At 45.8% G+C, this 20943-nt stretch overlaps 1 protein-coding gene across 7 annotated transcripts in view; it reads right to left on the reverse strand.

The window, feature by feature from the left end:
* Nucleotides 1-20943, reverse strand: part of LPP (LIM domain containing preferred translocation partner in lipoma) — a 356009-nt gene that overhangs the window by 231229 nt on the left and 103837 nt on the right. For 5 of the 7 annotated variants that reach the window (XM_072868734.1, XM_072868732.1, XM_072868730.1 and 2 more), the window contains one exon: nt 16313-16377. The exons of the other annotated variants lie outside the window; for them this stretch is intronic. The gene's annotated coding sequence lies outside the window, so the exon portion shown is untranslated. The remainder of the gene's footprint in view (nt 1-16312; nt 16378-20943) is intronic. 7 annotated transcript variants of the gene reach the window in all.

Raw genomic sequence — 20943 nt, forward strand, 5'->3', positions numbered from 1 at the left:
GTACTTGGCTTCCTACTTCAGCACGGTACTGCCAAGCAACATAGAGCTTATCCATCAAATAAAATGGTTAAGGGACTGGACCTCTCAAACTGTGGAGACATACTGGAATCAAGCCTATCAAGATGGTCCCACATAAGAGAAAAGAAATCAGGACAACAAGAGATGGCAAGGTTAAAACTGTTAGAGTGAGCCCAGGCTGTTGGGATGCTGATGCTGGCTGTAAACAAGAAGGAACCGTGCAGAACTAACATTCAGCTCAGCAGGGAGATATCAACAAAGACCCCAGTGGGACCAAATGGGACCGTGGCAGCATACTGACATGTAGATAATTGTATTAGCTTTGCAGGGTGCTGTGTGTATATGTTTCAGCCTGGGGAGAAACAGCAGGGATCTGAGCTCAGTAGAGAGTGGGAAACTGATACAGAGTGAACACGGAAGCAGTACAGAGCTTGAGGTCCTATCCAGCAAGCCTAGCGTGGGTGAAGGTGGGTTTTTTTATTTATGATAGGTTCCCTGCACTCCACTTCTCTTCTAAAACAGCTGTGGTTGCAGGAAGAGTCAGCTGGCGCTGACCCTGGAAGAAAACAGATCTGCAACTGGCAATCTGAACCCCAAGCCATCAAGAAGACTTCTGTGAACGGAAAAGGAGCTGCAGCCCAAGACATGGGCACAGCATGGGCTCCACTCAAGAAGGAGGCGAGTGCAGGGCCAACACCACTACAACCTTCTTGTGACACCTCAAGGAGCTGGCAGTATGAACCAGACTTTGAAACTGCAATGACTAAAAAGCAAGCAATTAAATCAATTAATGGGCAGGAACTGTGTCCAGGATGAAAATCTTTACTCCCTGATTCTTCTCCTCCCACCTGATCCCAAGCCATCCTGGAAGTCTCATTTTTGGCAGCTCAGCCCATGGCACCTTGCAAATAATCAAGGGAAATAGTCTTTTTCCTATGGAAAATCCTATATCCTAACACACATAAGAGTGATTGCTGCCAGATGGCTGGGAACTGATGCTGTATAGAGATTGCTAATGGAAGCAAGATATTTGAGCACATGAAAACTGTAGGAAAGGAAGCACAGACCCCTTTGTATAAGAGGTCAGAAAAATGACTACATTTCTCTGAGCTTCACAACAACAGGTGATTTGACATCATCAAGACATGAGCACCACAATGTATTTGTCTCCCTTTTGCAACACAAAGCAAACATAAAGATTTAGGTGCTTCCTTCTTTAAGAAGCTGAAAGCCTGCAGTACTGTCAGGAAAGAAAGAGGATTTCTGCATGTTACCAAGTCCTGCTTTTAGCAGGAGACCGGACTATCACCAACACTAGATAAGGCTTGCTGTGGCTTTGTCCTTGAAAACCTCCAAAATGGAGAATCCCCTGCTATCTCGTGACTTTTTCAAGTGTTGCACTATTTTCCCAATGAAAATGTTTTTCCAACTCTACAGCTGAGTCCCCCAAATCTACTATGCATGTCCATGGCATTTTATTTTGCCATCTGGGCAGAAACATTTGGCTCTGACATCTTCACCAGAAAGAGGAGGCAAACCTCCCTCAGCCTATTCTTGTAGGCCATGTGCTTTAGGTCCTTGATTACCCCAGTACCCCTCCTCTGGACCCTCTCCAGCTCTTCAACATCCCACTTCCACTGGAAGACTCAAGATTGGTTAACAGCCTTGCCAGCAGGCAGTAAATCCTGTAGTAAAAAAAGTAGGCATGGAGGTGTTGGGTTGATGGTTGGACTAGATGATCCTAGAGGTCGTTTCCAACCTTAATGATTCTATGATTCTATAAAGGTGAATAATAACTCTTCTCAGTTTACTGTCTGGGCTTCTCCTGAAGCAACCCCATATGCAGTTTGCTTTATTGGCAATGATAGCACATATTGGACTCATATTTGACCTGGTGTCCACTGCCGACTCCAGGTCCCTTTGTCAAGGAATAGAGAAGAATAAAAGGCATATTTTGAGATGGTGCCGAAGCTAAAGGAGCTCTAGAATGTCCATGGGCACATGGATAGGAGAGTAAGTCATAATGTGATGTTAGCTACCCCTATGGCATTTGCAATTAACACAACATAGAGCTCGTTGAGAAGATGGCTGTTCAAAGAGGGGTGTTCCGGAAGGATGGGGAAATGGGTGAAGAGGAATATTAAGACCAAAGGCAAGCATGCCATGACACTCTGGAGCACATCAAGATAAAGCCCTGTTTTAGTAACCGTAGGGCATTAGTTCTGCTCTGAATAGAAACTTGTGACTGAAGACAAGTGCTTGAGATTTGATTTTCAATTCTTCTTTGAAACTCATAAAACCACCGAGCACCAGCCTAGGAAACTGTTGCTCTTCCCTTTTAGCTCAGTGTCCGTTCATTGAAGAACAGTGATACTCAAAGCTCTGGGAGGTAATTCCTCAGCTGGTGCAAACCACAGTGCCAGCAATGAAGTTAACTCAGCCAGGCATCCACACTGGCCTTGCAATTTTGCTAAACAAGCTCATCATATTAGAAAGCTAACTCAAATTGCTCCACCACTATCACATTGGTGTCTTCTGTTTTTGACCACCCAAATTAATTGTTTGTTCCCCTTCCCAGAAATCAGTATGAAGTTTTGTTGTGACAAAAGAGTTTCCATACTAGACTGGCCACATCAGTTCCCTAGATGTGAAACGGCTCAAATCCGGCAGTGTCCAGGAAAACATTACAGTGCTCATCTATCTTCACTGCACCTTCTAAGAAGAAGCGGGGGGGCAGGGAGGAAATGAATCATGAGCAGAGGGAATTTTTGGAGGGAAGGAAGAACCAAACTTTTAATGTATCTGGAGACAGCAATACACTGCTGCGCTTTAGCCACTGCTGGCAACCACTTGTGTTCTGCTTTTGAACTACTCTAGGGCAGCTGGGCCATGCAGCCGGTAAGTGCACACACAGCTCACTTAATCAAATGCCGTCCAACAGTTGCTACCGCTATCCCACAGGTCTAAGGCAAAGCATATTCCCACACACAACTAAGCGTCTGCAAGGCATTTCAGCATGCCTTTGCTGTGTAAGGCACATATTTCTCTTTCAAAGTAACACAGTTGCCAACACCTTAATCATTCCATGGGGACCTTCAACCCTGCCAGCCCCTTAAGTGCTTCATTACCTCCAGCGCACTCCTGCAGAGCTCACATCCCAGGTGAGCTATAAGAGCACAGCTCTCTGTCAGCTGAAGAAAGCAGACTGAACTGCAGGAGATCAGAATCTGTGCAAATCAGGTCTAACATCCTATCTACCATGACTCTTTGTTCCCGCAAGTTTGGCCTCGTTTACTGCAAAATATCTAGGACAAAAGGCAAGACAGCAACAAGAAACCACCTTTGAGACTGAAATTATTGCGTGTTTCTTTTCATGAGACCCTGTGGGAGAGAAGATGCTTGCTCCTTTGCATGGACTCTCTAAGGGGCTATGGAGACCAGCCAAATACCATAACTGAGGCACCTGAGTTGCATGTACATCCCCAAAGCTTTCTTGTTTTTAAGTTAGAAACTGCTGCCTCAAGTCATAAAAATACTGTTTTGAAATTGTATTGATATGTTCTTGGCACAGAAAAAAAATAAACTGCAAATGCAACCAATACAGAAACTTGAGCTGCCCTTTGTTTCTGCAGGACTTAAAACACTAAGGGGAAAACCTAAGCAACAAATTAAATTGATCCATGGAAAGATGCAGTCTGTTAGGACTGGTAGGCAGATACCTATTTTGAAACTAGCTTGAGCACAGGAAGGCGTAACCTACCCTTTGAAGATTCTACGTTGCTCCCATCAGGTTCCTTGAGATGACACTGCTGGAGATGCCATCCTAAGGAATCACCTCCAAGGCAAGTCCCTTTGTAAAGCAAGCTGAGAGCCATTTTTTGTGAAGGAACACCACCAGGGAACAGCTTCACCTCCTCTCTTCATGCCAGCCCTGCCCTCCCTCCTCTGCAGCCCCCTCTGCAATCCATTGCCCTTCCAACTGAAGTTATGATTTAATGGCTCAAGATGATATAGAAAGGTTGTTTAATCATGCAAGGAATACGAACAAATGCACATATGTATGGATACACATGTGCACATCCCTGTTTTTTTGATTCTACATCATTTGCTCAGGAAACTGGTAGAGGGAAAGAATAAGGAGAGAAACCAACAGTTGCTCACATGGATCAACACTTCCAGGCTCTCTCTTTTGCAGCTCATCTCACTCATACTTGTGGTTTCAACATGTGATTCACATTAGGCCCCTCTGCTCTCCATTTGATGGTTCTGCTAAACAGATGTGAATTTATTTAGTCACAGAGCCTGCTCTTTACACTGCCTCTTTGTAGAACAGATGGGCTTTTTTTTTTTCTGTTCTACAATATTCAGATAACTATCATACCCATGCACAGGTTTGCTTGACGATTTCATATGAAAAGGAACAACACATGAACACAGACATGATCTCACAGGAGCTCTCTTCAGCTGCTAGGACACGCTGCGAGAGGTGATGGTACTGATGGAGAATGCCAAATTGCAACACCAGCAATGTCTAGAGAAGCCCAAGATCTCAGGGATCCCTGAGGCCAGCCCCATAACTTCAGGCAAATGAGTGATGCATGCTGCACCTAGCAGAGTCCAGAAGACACAACTCCACCAACCGCCCATCGCAAACAGTGTCTCCCCACGTGAAAGCTCTGGTGGAAGAGAGAGCTGAAGGGTAAGCTCCTGCAACATTCACAGGGACATGAAACCATGTGCATCTCCTGGGACTCCTCAGCATGGTGAAATAGCCTGGAAAAGCTATTCGCTCCCTGTGTGGGCATTCTTTTTTCTGCACTGAGAGAGCCTTTGGCAATGGATGAAGCACAACTGCACAAAGGCCCTCTCAGAGCAGAATAAGACTGCCCACATGAGAAGTACGCTCAGAACAGCTATTGCACTTTAAATTCACACCCTGGCTTTGTTTTGCAATACTCTCCCTGTGCAGAAAGGCCCTAGGCTTCAGATTCAATTTCTGCCCATATTATCAACAGCTAAGCACTGCTCCCATCCGAGGGTAGGATATGGCCTATACAAGAGGCCAAAGTACAATCTGGGAGGAAAAGGATGAGCTTCACACTTAACTTTGCGCTATCCTGTATATGGATGCACCTCTATATTGCTTTAATAACTGAACACTCATGACTTCACCCTAGCAAATGGCTCTGCTATGTGGGTAAATGACCTCTGCTTTAGCACAGAAACCAAGCACAGGATGTGTATACAGGGCACACACAAATGTCATGCTCACACCTGTGAGAGGATCTAATCCCATTCCAAAAGCTGCAGCCCCGTCTCTCAGTCACAACTTTGCCCTCCATGCATCGCCCACCTGTTACAAAGATGATCTCATTTTCTAGGAGAATCTACTTAGAACTTTCATTAGCTCACCAGAAAAAAAAAAATTATATAAACACATGCACATACACACTTTAAATGTGGTTACATTAAAACTCGGGTTATTTGGAGAATGAGACTCCAAGTTTCAGAAGGGAAGCAAAAGTGGAATTCTCTGCTTGAAAGGCACCCAGGACATGGCCATTAACACCCCTCCCTGGGGGCCCTAAAGCTGAACATTTACAAGAGCAGAAAAATATGTGTGGCTTGCTTTTGGGGGGGTGGGCATACAATTATGCAGTATTAAAAAGCTAGTAGGTATTAGGCAGTAAAATATTTTCAATAAGAGAAAACTAGAACTGAAAAGGACAGCTGAGTTCCTTGCAGGGCGACAGGCACTTCCAGCTACAAAGCACCTCATGTCTTCTGTGAGTTTTTTCTTTCTTTTTTCTTTTTTTCGTGGCAAGTTCTAAGCCACCTCAGTGTAATCTTCATTCCTATTAATGATGGTGCTATCCAAATATTCTGTGTATGGACCATACAACAGCACTTCACTCTTGTACACCTTAGGAAGAAGCGACAAAGCAAAACACTGTGAAAGAGAGACATTCGTAAGCATAAAGCAAATTTATGTGCCCAATTCCAGAGCATGGTTGCCTAACCTTCAGTATGAGCCTTCAATAACTTTCTCTGAACAGTCAAACAATGTGCTTTCTTTCCTCCATGTAAATAAAATGAAATTCCCTCCCACTTTGCCCCACCTGCTCTGCAAACCTGGTGGGGCTGGTGTTCCTGCTGGGGCAGGACCAATGATGACAAGACAGAACATGGCATCGGGGAATAGGGCTCCCCTGCCATCCCTGCGGGCCATGTAGGAAATCTTTCTAGGCATCCCTCTCCATCGGCATCCTCCCTTCCCTGTAACCTCCATCCAGACACTGGGCACAACATTTAGCCCCTTCTTTACAACACTTTGAGTTCAGAGACAAAAAGTGTCCTCTAAGGGCTATCCCACTGCAAAGTGCACAGAGCTGAAAGGCATCCAAAATGCAAAGTACAGATATACAGATTTCAGTGCAGGGTTAAAACTGAGGGGGAGCGGAGCTATCTCAGCTGGCGAAGGCTTGTGATGGATAGCAGTGAGCTGTTCAGAAGAAAATTAAGAAAACATTTTGAATGTCCTCCTAAAAAGGAACAAATAGGTCCAACACTCCAACAGAAGGGGATTTTTTGCATCTCTGAATGATAGCGCTTCGCTTTTATGGCCTGCGGCTGCTTGGGAAATTCAAAGCTATTTCTCTGAAGAATTCACTTGGACAAGCTTTATGGCTTTGATCAGTTAACTATTTTTTAATGCTAATCCACCCCAGTGATATTTGTCCTCCTTTTCCCCATGTGCACAGAAGCACAGACACAGACAAATACTACACAAAAGCAAACATTAGCCAGATGAACAGCCAGGAACAATGACATCCAGAGCCCATAACCAAACATCAACTTCATTCTGTTTTATTCTTTTCTCTTCTAGCGGCTCAAGATCCTTTGGCCCAGTATGACCTGCTAATGGAAATTTAGGAATCAAATATCGGTGCCCAGCAGGTATAATGCTCACGCAGTGATTTGGCCACAACTATTCTCACTCAAGTAAAAAATTTAAATCATTTCCCCTAAAAGTTGCAATAAAACATGTGGCTGAAAGGCTTTATTTGAAACTTAACACAAACCCCTGCAAGTACCCCAACTTCTGCCCCATCCTCCAGATGAACAAATAGGTGAACAAGGTGCAGAAATAGTGATTTGCTTACATTTATGGAGCAAAGATGAAAAAATGAGCCAAGAACAGGACTGAAGTTACTGGACACCCATCATCTCACTGGAATTGCTCTAACCTCCCCCATAATCTCAGGCTTATAACCTGAGCACCACGCTAAGCAAAACTCCATTTACAATCTCAGCATACAAACTTTTCTCCTTGTTTAGGGCACCGAAGTCTGGAAATCAGTCCAACTGTGTACCAGGAACACACGGAGTATCTAAGCCAATACTCAATTATCTGTCATATTAGTTGCATCACTTTGACATCCTATAACATATATAGCAGCCACTACACCAAAAAAAACCCCAAGTAAGGGACAGTCCTTGCTGTGCAGTACCTTTGGTATTCAGGCTGCTATCTAAACTTTGCTTGCTGTCTTTGGGTAACAGATTCGGGCAGTATTTCCTGTGGCAGAGAATTACACAGGCTGATTACCCTCCGCAGAAAAGTGAAGAAATCCTGGAAGCAATTTTCTGTCTCAATTGTTCCCAGAGCACAGGAACAATCTTTCAGCCCTCTTCCTATTTTCTGCTCAATGCCATCCAGGCTCAGCGGGCAGAATCCATCACGACGATGCCTCAGGTCTGGGTCCTGCAAACACTCACCCAGGTGAAACTTTACACATGAGTAGCCCTGCAGACTTCACCTTGCGTCAGCCTTGAACTTGGCCACAAAGTTTTTAGAGGACAAAAAGAACAGAACAAGATAGGTGAGAAACTCAGACTATCTGGGAAACCTTAGAGTCCCTCAGAGTCCTAGGTAGGGCCAGGCTCATCTCCACAGTGTAACACAGGTAAACAAAGTGTTTCTGAGGTACATTTCTTAACCTAGCTCTTTCAAAATTCATTACTAGATTTTTAAAGGAAATCAGGAAAGAGTAGCTGTACCTGAGAATTGTGGATCACAGGTAGACCTCATAAGACAACAGATCTTCTTCTCAAACTGAAAATTTCTTTACCATGGAAAAAAAAATTAAAAAGGACAGATATTTTCTAGGGGGACAAAAGCCCCACACCACTCTTAAGAGAAAAATCTAAATGATGATGGCTTTCTACCAGAGCCTGAAAGCATTCCTGTGCAAAACTACCATCCCAGCGCTGACAGCATTTGCAGGTGTGGAAGGCTGGTTTCCAGTTTCTGAAGTGCCCATGTAGACTCTGCACCCCAGGAGGCACCACCATCCCAGTGCACTGGGGATTCCCAGGCTGCCTGGATGAGGAGATGTGGTTTGGCCACAAGACTGACCCACAACGAGGGGTAAAGGACTGGATACTGCACACCAATCCGCACCCCTCCACTGCAGCAGTGACTCCAAATATGAATTTTTCAGCATTTTGACAACAAATACTTTTCACCCAGGTACACGCCCACACTCAGAATTATTCAATCAGAACCTTATTTTCCACCCAAAAGAGTCTGGATGCAAAATGTTCAATTTGCCCTAATCAATGGGGCTTAAGCATCAGTCAAAATATTTTCTTGAATTGACGCGATGCCATTGTTGGTGCCAGAGTGGGAGAACAAGCTCTTTATATAATCTGCTTCCAAAGGCAGGTACTGACCTTTCAGTTGTGTTACTACTTTTTTAAATAAAGGTAACGTTTAAAATATTGTTACTTTTCAGCCAACGCTGCTGGGAGAGAGGGAGGGAAGGGGGCTGCGTGCCTGCTGCAGAATCGCACGGCCAATCTTAGTATCGCTTAATTTTCAAATGAGGAATTTGGTAGTAAACAACCTTTTCCTTGTACACAAACATTTTTAATTTCATGCCCTGCTAATCATACATCTGTTAGAGCTCCTTTTCCATCCATTGCAGTAACGATAATAAAAGAAAAATCATCGCACTAACAATGTGGTTTGTCTAAAATGAAAATTGAATAATAATCAATTTTCCTCCACAAGATGAGGGAATGCAGCAAGCAGCAGCACTCACTCGATGGAGGTAACAAAGACATGGTTTGAAAAGTGACACCTTCATGTTCGCCTTGCCAGTGGCCCTTGCTGCTGGCAGCCCCTCTGCCACCGGCTGTGTTCGTGTAAGAGCTTTTTGGGACTAGCTTCACCAGATGGCTTCTCTCAGGCTTCCTGGTGGTCCATGCCAGGCAACACCACCAGCAGAGCCTCTCGTGCCGTCATCGCCTCATCCACCAGCCACCTCCTTCCCCCCTTCCTTTCCCCTCTATTTTTTCCTCACCTCCTCTATCAGCAGGATATTACTGTGAGAGATGGTACAGCAATGCCTCCACCTTCCCAGATCTCTTTCCACCGGTGAGACCCAGTGGGCCTCAGCGTATCAAACATCAGACATGTTCAGTGCCCTTACCTGTGCCTTCCACATACGAGAGCTGGCTAATGTGCTACTCAAAAGTGCACTTAAATATGTGATTACACGCCTGAAAACAAGTTGTTCTCATCTCTTCAATAACATTAGTGAAAGGGTTGATGTTGTTATTTAATAGACATGCCCAGCTGAAATGCCAAGTTAATCAGGCACCAAGAAACACCCACAATCAAGAAGACCATCTGATTTGACCTAAGGAAGAAATTTTTTATGATGAGGCACTGGAACAGGTTGCCCAGAGAAGTTGTGGATGCCCCATCATTGGAAGTGTTTAAGGTCAGGGCAGAAGGGGCTTTGAGCAACTTGATCTACTGGAAGATGTCCCTGACCATGGCGGGGGGTTGGACTAGATGGTCCCTTCCAACCCAAACCTTTCTACAATTCTATGATGCTAAGATTTACTGTCTTTCATTGCCCTCACTCCCTCTTTTCTGGACTGCTGATACACAGCTTTTGCCTTTTTAGACTCCTCCTATTCCCATAGCTAGGCCAACTCCAAATCAGAAATATTGCACTTGTAAGACCTACACAATGGTAACCCTGCAAGTTTTAATATGCAATGGGAATCCATCTGAAGCCCCAGGCAATGTGGCGCAAAGACGTTATGGGCAGAGGTACGTGGCTCTGCTACACCTCAGACTCCTCTCTGGCCTCCAGTCTTCATGTTAGCACGCCAAACCCTCTCCTTCCAGAGGCTGTTTTCTAAAGCACAGTTATCTACATAAGCTCCCCCTCGTCTTCATCAAGAAGCACAGTTGTTTGAGTAATCGGCTTTAAGGAGACTTGTGAGTTAACTAACATCAATTAATTACTCCCATTTTGCAGATAAGCCAACAAAAGAACAAAAAAAGGGAAGTACCCTGGTCTAAATTCACAGAGAGAAGTTCAGGGCACAAACACACTCCTTGACCTAGGTCCAAAGCAAACAAAGCCACTGGGGAGAGGACCTTGGCATCCCCAGTCCCCTGCCGCCTCCTCCTCCAGGAGCAACACCAACCCTGCCCTGCACAACAACCCCTTCAGCTCACACGAGGATGCACAGGCAGCCTTGAGATCTTTATTTTACTTGTCCCTTCATGCTAAAGCTATAGGGATTAGAAATGTTACTGTACAAGCCAGCTTTTTATTACTCAGGAGAGTTTTACCCCAGCTGCCCCAAATGCAGTTATACCTAGAGGCATCAGCGCTGCTCGGTCAGGGCTCATTTCCACCAGCGCTGCTGCCTGAGCGCCAGCACACAGCAGGCTTGGAGCAAACACTGGGGACACAAGGTAAAGATGATCCAAACCAGGCTGTACCTAAGACTAGGTGACAACGATCAGCATGAACACAGGCATTGATACATCCCATCTGTCAATATGCAAAAGCATTCAGCTCTGGATTCTTCCGACCTCTAATCAAAGTGCATTCAGTCAAACAACTCTACCAGAATTAACAGTGAAAAGGGAGGGGGAAGGAATAAAAAAAGACTTTGTTGAGCAAAAGTACTCTGAGACACATTTGATGTAATAGTCATATGATTAACAAACTGTCATATCAAAGTTTTCTGCAAAGTAGGAACATTCTGACAGTTCATATTTTAAAAACTGACATTTTGATTCATTACTGTAAATAGCACTCTGTATTAAATATTGTGACAAGGCATACAGTGTATTTTTTGAGCTCTATAACATTTAGGAAGTACTGGATTTTTATTTTTTTTTAAAGCACGTACAATATCAAAAGCAGTTAAAGCAGAACTCCAAGAAAGCTGCTAGAGGAGAGAATCATTATTTCTGAAATAACCTACTTCTTTGCCGTCATCTAGAGCACTGCTGGGAACTTTGGCCCACAAGGATCTTAATGTACTGTTTGCATAATAAAATAGGGAATTGTCTCACGGAACAAAAGAGCTATAAGGAAAGTGGCTACATTAAATAATGTAAAATTACTCAGTAGCAAATCATCCCGAAGTTGGCATAAGAGGAAGAACACTAAAAGGTGCTGAATTACCACTCAGAATATCTGAGAGTGCAGGTTCATAACCAAGATAAGCAACGTGACATCCAAATGACTGTCCAAGCGTGCATCTTGCTCATCCCCTCAGTCTCTAGCCACATGTTTTGCCCCCTCCTCTGTCTCACCACTCATGCCTCTAAAGGATAAAAGTGACTGTATGGACAGAAATGAGGGTCAGGGACACACGGACAGCAGGACCACCTCTTCTAGCAACAGTACAAACTCAGACTGGTTGAACCTGATCATGAAACTGCCCCCTGAGTTCAGTTATTGCCCATCTCCTCTACACTCAGAGACCATTACATCCTTCTCAGCAGCTTTGCTTTGCCTATTTAGACCATGAGCCCTTATGGACAGGAGGTGTTCCTCCCCATGCACACCTGCGCAAGGCCTCAGCCGGTCCCCTAGGACCTGCTGAAACCCGTACATGGGCAGAGAGCTGCTACCACCCCTGCAACCCAGCACGGCCGTGCCCATCGCAGGCAGCGGCAGGCCAGGCAGCACTCCCTCACTGCCAGGGCAAGCGGGAAGGGCTGCCCAGACGGAGCTATCAAGGACTTCTCTTTGCACAGGGATCCACAGCAGGGCAGCTCAAACTGTAGGGATGCTGTGAGCCACCAGAACTGACCCACCAACCAAGACCACTTAATCCCCTTACCACTCCCTGCCAAGTCCCTCCCAGTTGGTGGGTCCCTTCCCTGGATCACCAGTATCAAGGCAAACAGGACTAAGCCCAGAAGCAATAATGTAAATGTTTTGCATTTTCTTAAAAGCAGCCTGCAAGATAGAGAAATTAAAAATAATAGCTCCAGCTAACACAGAAAGACCTGCTAGAGCAGCAGAGGGAAGCAGCTAGAGCACCAGAGGCTGCCTAGCCTGTTTGCAAGAAGCTCAGGTGTTATTAGGACTGCAGTCAAGGGCTTTAGAAAGAAAAATGGTTACCATTACCATTACTTGCAGCCAGCTGCAAGTGGAGCTCTGGGCTCAGTCTACTGAGAGAATGGATATGCTGCCATAAACACGAGCCTGGAGCCTGGTCCGGGACATGGTGAGGCAATCACGCACACCGAAGACAGATCACAATGCTGTTTTAACAGGGGTCTGATCCAGCACAGCCTGCATTTCCCTAGGAGCAGCTACACACCGCTCACATGCTGGAAACCTTGCGGATGGGTTTGCATGCCAGCAAGTGTGGTAGTAGTAGTGGTCTAGCCAGACATCCAAAACATATTGGCACCACTATAATTTGTCCATTCACCAATATGTTTTCCTAAAAACGCCCATATGCTTTTCCTGCAGTTCCCATATGCTTTTGCAAAGAGAAACAAAAACATTTTGTTAGTTGTGAGCGATTGATCGCCGCACATTTCACAGAAGTCAAGTAGAAAAACAACAACAAAAAAAGCAGTCAGCTGCTTCCCCCTCCCTTTCCTCTCTGTTCACGGAGGGAGCTGTGAAGAGCAGGAAAAAAATTCAGCCCACAGCAAAATACACACACAGCTCATTTTTTTGCACTGCAAGATATTCTAGGAATTACAGGAGGAATCTTCATTAAAAACAAGCTATCAAAGATCTGGCAGCCGGTGGCATACCAGACAGTAATTCAGTGTTGGGTGTTCGGCTCCATGTTCGGGTCCTCACCACGGGTAATGCAGCCCACAGGAATCTGGGCTCCCGGAGAAGCATATTAAACAAGCCCGGGCGGGGAGGGGACAGTGTGATAAAGAGGTTATAGCCTTTCTAATTCACAGGACAGCTCACTTGATGCCAAATCTATCTATACCTGCAGGTATAAAGCCCCCTCTCACGCGTAGGGCTTCCCAGGGAGGTGCTGCATTGCTAATGCAAATCCCAAAGCAGCAAGGGTGCGAGGGGAGCGGGCAGGCTGCTCGGTTCAACTGGGAGCAGGCACGTGGGTGTACAAGTATGCGTGTGTCAAGGCTGGAGCATGTGGGAACCGTAGCCGTTCAGTTAGAGACTCATTAAGAAATGCAGCAGACCCGGGGCCAACGTTCAAAGAGGAGCAGTGTGAAACATTTCTCTGGAGAAAGATTAGCGCGTGTTCTTCTTTACACAAATAAAATTAGAGAGAGAATCATAATACGGACAAATCAATTAACTTCTGAAAAGCCAAGGGCACTGCATGCAAGAGCAGACAAGAGGGGAAGAGCTTTGTTACAGGGACACTGAAGCAGTGCACAGCCTTTCTTCCCTGGAAAATAAATTCAGCTATTGCTGCATGAAGTTCTGATGTTAGCCCTCCAGTGAGTCTTCATCACGCTCACTGTTACAGGAACACAGCTGCTTCCTTCCCAAAATGGCCATGCATATACCTGTATATTGCTATAACCCTATGTATGGAGAGCTTAGGATCATCTTTGTGAAGACTATGAAAATACACGAGGGCAGATGCCAAAGGACTATTGCAGTGCTTGACTTGGCAGTTTCAGCCTTAAGGTAGGAGTTTGAGGCTGACTTTCTATATAGGACACCCAGAACAGCATGCAACCTTCTACCAGAATAAAGACTTCCTGTGATGAAGTCCCACACTGTACACTTCTCCAGCAAGTTTAACCAGGAATGCTCTTTGCAAAGTTAGCGTTTCCTTACAATGATCTAATCTCACACAAAGCCTAATGAGAGGCCAGATGCAATAGGTCAAGAGCCCAATTTTCTACAGAAACAAAGCTGAAAAAACAGTCAAAAGAAGAGAAATCAATCTCTTGCACAGGGCACAGAGTAAAAAACAATTTGTTGGAGACAACTTGCTCGACAAGATACATTTTATGATATGTTTTTGTCCTAAGAGGAGTTGTAAGCACCTGAACATCTGACTTCACCATTCAGAAATATATTGATGGTGTTCCTTAAGCTTTGAATAGAAAGCAAAACTAATGCTGTCTCATTTAATTAACAGTCTGTAAGGATGGGCTTCTTCCTAGATTTTATATTTACAGCAGCCCACTGGGACAGTGTATTGGACTTAGCCAGGAAAGCTGCCACAGAAAGAGTGAGACTAACAGAAGAGCTGCCATTAATCTTCCATAACCCAGCAACTAGGAAGACCAGGCCTTGAACCAAAGTCTACTCTCTTGCTATTAATCTCCTGTCCTCTACTTATTAATCCCTTGTCTGTCTTTGTCTTTCAACATTTATTAATGCCCCCAACTGTTTGCAGTAAACAGGATGCTGAAATCTCCAGCTAGCCATAATTTACAAGACAAAAAAAAAAACAACCCCACAAAAAATAAACCCAAGAAGAGGGTAAAGGAAGAAAAGAGGGATGTACATTGCATATCGAAAGGGCAGAACGAAAGCGCAGTTATATTCAGTGACACAACAGGGTAAAGAAGAAGCACTCCCGATTTCGACATGCCATACAGACATCTTACGGTTCTCAAGTCAGGTAACATCAAGGCAAATGAAGTAACTCCACTAGTCAAAACCATCAGGGTAGTGGAAGAACAAAACCCAGCGCACACCCTCCCACATGGCAATGGGTTGCTCTGGACCAACGCTGGCTCACAACACAGCCCCCAGTGCATGCACCATGTGTGGCCTTCTGGTGCTGCCACCGGGCTCAGGGAAACGCCACTGCAGCAAAGACTGCCCAGAGCCACCACACCCTCCTAAGGCACATCTCCTTCTGGAGAACTTCAGGGCCATTGAGCAGTTCTAGACCAGCTTACATCTGTCCCTGTTCATTTGTTATCCACATCTCAACAGGGCTGCTCGCTGCTTTTTTCCCCCAGTTGCCATGACTTTGTAGCACCTCTAGCACCTCTTTTGCCTCCTGGGATGGCACAACTGAGAGAGGCTTGAGGACAGACCTACTGACCTGACACTGCTCCTTTTCTGCAATCTTACCTGAAGGCTCACCCTCACTGCAATTAATCATCATATCATGGGATGGGCACAAAGCCCAATTCATGTCCTACACATAATCTGGCAAGGAACTCCTACAAGAGTTTGGGGTGGTTTACCAGGCTGATCTTTAAGTCATAGCTAAGTATCTCCAGTGAATTTAATGGAACCAATAATTCTGAAGAATGAATTAACATTGGATATAAGGAAGACATTTTTTACAATGAGGGTAGTGAGACACTGGAACAGGTTGCCCAGAGAAGCTGTGGATGCCCCATCATTGGAAGTGTTCAAGGTCAGGTTAGACGGGGCTTTGAGCAACTTGATCTACTGGAAGATGTCCCTGCCCATGGTGGGGGGGTTGGACTAGATGACTTTTAAAGGTCCCTTCCAACCCAAATCATTCTGTCATTCTGTGAACTTGCTCCTCACATATATTTCTATTTAGCTTATTCTTAATAGGCTTATATACTTTTCTGCTTTTGTCCACTGAAGCATGGTTAGATTAAAGCTAGCAATACAGTCAGCTCTCCATCATCAGCTGGGAGCGTATCCAGGCTGCAGAGGGCTACACTATGGACGGGGAGCAAGGTCAGGTCCACAAGCAGGGAAGTCTCATTCAAAAAGAAGTTGAAGTAATACAGCCCACAGGACCAGCGCAGCTCTGCACGGGGCCATGCAAACACTCCCATGTAACACTCCCACTCCCAGGAGGCCCTGCACATTTGCTGCTTCCAGACTTGGACCCAGAAATAGTAAAACCACCTCGAGCCTATTGAGTTAGCCTGGCCTCCACCACCCCGGGCTTTGGAGAAATGCCCATCATTTGCTGAATGACCAAATACGGTCCCAGGGTCTTCCCACTCTCTCCAAACTCAGCAGTTGGCAGGAGCCCCAGGACCTGATCCACTCCTCACCTGGAAGCAAGGCAGCCCCGTCAGGCACCCAGACAGACGTAAAGACAGGCTCTTCCAAGGGACCTCTGTGGGTGCAAACAGAAAGGTCAGAATCAACATTTTGCTCATCGTAAAAGCAGAAAGTAAATCAAGCTAGCTGTGACACCTCGCCAAGAAAACAGCCCCAAGAGGGCCTGTAACACCAGCTGCCCTCCTGTACATAGCTTTTTCCCCCTCTGATACAAATCCTGTGTCAATCTGTCCCTGTTTTGACCCATATAAGGGTTTTTCACATGTTGGCAGGACAGATTACATCTGAGCAAGAGTTGGAGTAACTGAGGTTTATTTGGGAGAGAAGCTACTTGTTTTAAATCACTGTAGAGCTGGTGAAAGGCACTGACGTAAGGGCTGCAGGTAACAAGGTCTCTTTCAAAGCCTGACCAGACATCCTTCTGCGTCTCATGCTTAAAGGGCCTCTTCTTCTCGAGCCTCCTCTGCTGCTGAGGCCGCCGGTGAGTCACTCCTGCAGCATTGGCTTTGCCGTGCAAGCACCAAGAAGAACAGAAGCTGAGATGGGATGCATTAAACACACCAATTGTGGAAAAAACAAGTGGCAGGGTGGGAGAGCCCAAACCCTACCTCCACCTCCACCCAGGTTTCCTTCTGGGTGCCTCCAAAGACACCCAGCTAAAAAGAAAACACAAGTTTTCTAAGTTACCACAAGCTGCTTTCAACCAGCAGCCTTTCATACTTCCAGCTTATTGATATCTGAGCCTATTCTGGTGTTTTCTATTTCCTTTCATCTCAGTCCTGGAGGAGAAATAAGCAAGTTTAAAAAATACTAGCGATGATTAGTGAAAGTCCAGTCCACCTCTGCCTGCCCCAGCTCTCCCAGCCCACCATGCTCCCAGCTGCCCCAGGCTACCCCCCGCTCCTCCTAACTGCATCCTCGCCCCTATTTTCCTAGAGCCTAATTATCTCTTAACAAACATGGCTGAGATTAGCCAAGGAGTTAAAAATCATTAAAGAGAGGCAGGAGAGGCACATCTAGCCAGTCACATACATCATTTTTCTAAGGAAACCTGGCTGAAACCCATCAGCCCCACCATCAGCTGTCTTTGCTCAGGAGAACCAGAGGAAGGGGAACACAGGGGCGGAGAACTGCAGCGGTTGCTTCAGATCCACACCGAAGTGCAAGAAGCACAGAGAAATTTGCTGAGGACCTGCCCACACAGACGTTGAATATTCCTTTCATATTTGCCATGACGAAAAATTCATGTTAACATTTTTGCAAGCACTGTAAGCCCATATCAAGTAACAGCAAAGAGGCAGACAGGTGTCCTGACCACAGAGGAGACAGCATATGCGAACAGTTTGGATTATTATTGTTATTTTTTAAAGGGGGAAACAAATCCCAGAGATTTTTCTGTGCATGATACATTTTCTGCTCCCTGTTTGATGTTGCTTTCAGACTGAAGACTTCAAATAGCTAACGCTAACCTATGCCTCAAGCCTGCTTTAAACTAATGCCCTTTATGTGACCAGAAATGAATGCATGGTGAATCACTTATGCCACACATAGTGAGGGTGATGAGCGGCGGTCCATGTCTCCCGAGCACCACATGGACACAAACACGTTGGGGGAAAGGCGATCCCAGCCCTGCCTGATCCTCCCCATCACAGCCTGATAATTCAGCAGTAGCGCCTTTGCATGTTTAGAGCTGGAAAGCACAAGCTCTGGGTCAACAGCCCAACCATGAGCAGTCAGAGAGAACAACATAACTACTGGCATTTTCTGCAAAGTATTTGTGTGTGTGTGTATATATGTATATAGATAGATATCAAAAATCTGCATAGGCTGCACTTCCACTCTCTCTGCCTGCCTTTGGGAGATGCTTAAGAGAAGCTGCATTTTAATTACTAGCCCAAATCAAGGGAATCTGATCTTGACAGCGAGGGAAAGAGACCAACCCAAAGTTACAGACTTCGGGATATGCGGGTCCCAGCTCTTCGCTTCTTTGCTGACATTACTACTTCCAGGAATTAAATCAAAACCCCACTTAACTTCAGAGAGGTTGCAATTTGCATCTAAAGCACTGCCTAAGCGTCAGTTGTAATAAACAGATACAGCTCTACTGAAATTGAAGGAGTTATTCTGATTTTGTCTGGTTACGAATCTAGAGACCCATAAACATTACAGCTCATCCAACCTCCAGCTAAATATCTTCTAATAGAAGACCATTATCTTTGTCAGATTGATTTGGACAACTTCTTTAAAGCACTCTTGAAGACTCATTAGCATCTTTGGGTTTTGGTGGTTGTATTTTAAGAATAAACCCCGACAGCTATTAAACACTTGAAAAAGGCACGTTAAGAGTTTACAAACAAAGCTGGAGTGGAGATCTAACTATGTTTTTGGCTTTTCATTGGGAAATAGGTAAAATGGACGGAGCAAAGAAAACAGAAAAATGAAACTGAGCTGTGCACACACTAAAAAAAATCACCCATGTTATTTGACAGATACTGAATTAAAAAGAAACACAGGGATGAGGGAAGCAAAATCATGCTAGAAAAAAACAATCCTCTCCTCCTTTTGAACCTTACTAAATTATATTTCAGGTATAGTGGACAGACAAGACGACACGAACCCTAAGAAATGCACGTGCACTTCGTTGGTCCTCACTGGCCATAACGGCTGATCTCAGGTTGGGCTCCTCTCCCTCGAGCGTTCCTTACTCCCCTGTACTAAAGCATCCCAGCAACAAGCTCGTGCTGACCATGCTCCCCGGAAGCAGAGCAACGCTACAACCTGTTTTAGAGGTCTCTGCCAAAGGGTGGATGCTACTGACCATCACTACATCCATACCATGGACCCACGGTTGTCTTCTTTAAACCACCTCACCAAATGAACTGGTTCCCTTGGGCAAAAGGCCACCTCATCCACTGTAACCAAGCTCCTGTTCAGATTGTTGCATTGCCACAGCTTTGTTGATGAGGGAGAGTCTTGGTTTGTTTGGTTTTTTCAGTTGTCCTGCCCAAATTGTACTGCCAAGCATCAGTTATAAGCCAAGCCTCACCCAGGGAGAGGTAGAAGAGCCGTGCCTGATGTTTTGCAGAAAATCCGTGAGCATCCCAGGCCCTGCCCTGGGGTTCAGCTGCTGATTAGGAAGGGCCTCCAACACCTCGCTGGAAAGAAGCCCTTTTCAGCAGCTCCTCGATCTGCGAGCCTTCGGAAAGGGCAGCCCTGACCAGCATTGCAACCCATTTCAGCCAGACAGAGTGGTGGTGAACATTTGCGCTATTTCCTTGGCTGCTTTTAATTTCACTCATTTATCACTCAAGGCAGGAAAATACTCTGAGATGCTTGTGTTCGGGTGTCTCTCACTTCACAAACAGCTTTGCAAGCCAGCGCGTTAAGCAAGGTGGTGGCACTGCCGGGTCCTGTGCTAAGTGAGTAATGAGGGCACTGTGGTGCCAGCCCACGTCTCGCAGACATCAGGCTGCAGGATGGCAGCAGATGGGAGCCACATGTCCCAGCTGCTCTTCTGGGCTGGCACGTCACTACGCTTACTGGTACGGCTCTAACACCCAAACCATGCTCCCCAGTTGCACGTGCCTGCGCCGACCACAGCTCTCCGCTGGCTCAAAAGGGAAAGAGCAGAGAGTAGCACAGCCACACAACACGCACCCACCATCAGTGTGTGCACAGGGGTGGTGGGAGACAGGGACATTTACAGCCCCGCAAGGTGCACTCCATCACATTCCCGTCTGCTCTTCTAGCCCTGCATGCAGCTTTAAAAATCCATAGCTCCAGACATCTAGCCCACGTGCTGCTACTCCAGCTCAATGAGGAGAGAATGAGCTCAATTTTGCCAGTCAAATGGGAAGGGACCAAAAAAAAATTTTCTTAGTAATAGTAGTTTTTTAAACTCAAACAAACAAGCCCCCAGCAAATCAAAGACAAAAGAGAAGAAGGGATATGGAGAAACAGTTTCCATTATTCCTTCAGCGGCAGACAGCAGCACCCAGTTGCAACCAAAGCTCGGGTAGCTCAGGTGCAGGAGGCAAGCCACCATGGTCTGCCATCATTGCACACCATGGCACAGTCCTCCCATACCAAAGTGCTACTGAACCATGAGAGCAGCTCTTCTGGGAGGGAGAGAGGGGGAAGAGGATGCCCGGACACGCTGCTTACTGCTTCCCAGGACCCTTTGCTGAGCTGGAACTGCAGGAACAGCAGATCTGGGACAATGATCACACATGTTCCCCTTGCACTGCAAATCAACAGCCAAACCACAAGTACCCAGGGGTACAGGACAGCCAGTACCCAAGTAGCCAGGGGCTGCCAGCCCCTCGGCCAAGCCCCTGCCAGGCACAGCTTCTCCAACAGGCTCCCTGCCTGACAAGGACCCTCCTTCCACCAGCCAAGTCTCCCCGTTGCTGCGTAGGAGCTTCCCAGAGAGACCAAAGAGAAAGTCAGGCACAGCTCAAATAAGCACCTGAATCTACAAACAACAGATTAAATTCTCAAGCTACAAAACTATGTTTTAGCAAAAGTGCAATTGAACTCCATGTACTTGTTACATTTCTAAATATACTCTGGTTGTCAAGACAACAAAGAGACTGATGGATCTCTAAAGTGTACTGTATCT

The sequence above is a fragment of the Ciconia boyciana genome, chromosome 7 (genome assembly GCF_034638445.1).
Source record: "Ciconia boyciana chromosome 7, ASM3463844v1, whole genome shotgun sequence".
Lineage (NCBI taxonomy): Eukaryota > Metazoa > Chordata > Aves > Ciconiiformes > Ciconiidae > Ciconia > Ciconia boyciana.